Source organism: Chiloscyllium plagiosum, chromosome 25 (assembly GCF_004010195.1).
Source record: "Chiloscyllium plagiosum isolate BGI_BamShark_2017 chromosome 25, ASM401019v2, whole genome shotgun sequence".
Classification (NCBI taxonomy): Eukaryota; Metazoa; Chordata; class Chondrichthyes; order Orectolobiformes; family Hemiscylliidae; genus Chiloscyllium; species Chiloscyllium plagiosum.
Genome location: NC_057734.1, coordinates 45,959,947 through 45,960,822, shown reverse-complemented (window position 1 = coordinate 45,960,822; position 876 = coordinate 45,959,947). Strand labels below are relative to the sequence as shown.

At 52.1% G+C, this 876-nt stretch overlaps 1 protein-coding gene across 3 annotated transcripts in view; it reads left to right on the top strand.

Moving 5' to 3' along the window:
* The first annotated feature begins 278 nt into the window (after window positions 1-278).
* Window positions 279-876, top strand: part of ypel1 (yippee-like 1) — a 45,726-nt gene continuing 45,128 nt past the window's right edge. Inside the window, exon 1 of one of the 3 annotated variants that reach the window (XM_043716082.1) lies at window positions 279-385. The gene's annotated coding sequence lies outside the window, so the exon portion shown is untranslated. Of the gene's footprint in view, window positions 386-567; window positions 752-876 lie in introns of those variants that run through there. The other 2 variants (XM_043716080.1, XM_043716081.1) reach the window with 2 other exon arrangements.

Below are 876 nucleotides of genomic sequence, written 5' to 3'. Positions count from 1 at the left end.
AAAATGTGCCAGCTGTGGCTCAGTGATAGCAATCTCGTTGAAGTCTCACTGCAGGGATTTGAGTATATAATCTTGGCTGCCACTCCAGCTCAGTTGCGTGGAAGTGCTGCTATCTTATGAATAAGACATAAAATTAGGTCCTGTCAATCTTCTCGGATGAGTGTAATCGATCCCGTGGTACTATTGCAAACTAGAGCTCTTCGTCATACCCTCAACTAAAACCTTAAACGGATTATCTAGCTATTTATCACCTTGTTGCTGGTGGCAGCTTCAGGTGTGTTATTGCATTGCTGTGTTTCCTGCATTATAACAATGACTGCACTTCAAAAGTACTTCATTGATGGTGAAACTACTTGACAACCGTGTTAAAAGGTGCTACGTAAATGTAAGTTTATTTAATTCCTTAAGGGAATACTCAATGCATGGAGACAAGTGAATATGGGAGGCTTTGGGTATATTTCCAGTCAGAGGGCACACGCCTGACGCACGTGACCTGTACATGTCACGTGATCTCGGTGCCACGTGGGTGCGCGCGGCCTTATTATTGTTTGTATCCAAACATGTGGCGCGTGCGCAGATGGCCCGCGCGACCCCGGCCCATCTTTATGAATCAAAGCCGCTAACGGCCGCGCGTGCCCGGGGGTGGCGCGCGCCCCCTCCCCACGTGGTCGCGCTCCCGCTTCAAACACAAACATTCGGCGCCGCTTATTGGCTGCGCGCGGGCGGAAAACCGGCCACCGGAGACCGAACTGTAACAGATACCGACATTACACCCGGACTGGGACCGAACCGGGTTACACCGGGACTGGGACCGGGTTACACCGGGATTGGGAACGGGACTGGGACCGGGTCAGGCCGCGCCGGGATTGGGAACGG